Raw genomic sequence first — 354 nt, 5'->3', positions numbered from 1 at the left:
TTTTTTCCCCGCCGTTGGGAAGAAGGGGAAGGCGATCAACCCTTTTCCCCCTGGGTCCCGGAAAAACTTTTCCCCGATTTTCTTAACTGGCAAAGCTTTGGGCTCCCCAAACCAGACAAAAAAAGGGCTGGCCCTTTACATTTTATACCCTCCCCTGAATCAGCTAAGTAAACAACCACTTCTTTTTTCAGTCCCCGACCCTGTATCAAAATGTTTAAAATTTTGACAGTCACCTGGAGAGTTACAAGTGAAAAAAATTTAAATAAACGGGCATAAAATGTCATTCTGCTTTTTTATCCCCCCTTTTTTACTTTCCCATTTCATATCTAGGAAGAAGTTAAAATTTCCATACCC

The sequence above is a fragment of the Penaeus monodon genome, chromosome 30 (genome assembly GCF_015228065.2).
Source record: "Penaeus monodon isolate SGIC_2016 chromosome 30, NSTDA_Pmon_1, whole genome shotgun sequence".
NCBI classification, from domain to species: domain Eukaryota; kingdom Metazoa; phylum Arthropoda; class Malacostraca; order Decapoda; family Penaeidae; genus Penaeus; species Penaeus monodon.
This window is presented reverse-complemented; position numbering follows the sequence as displayed.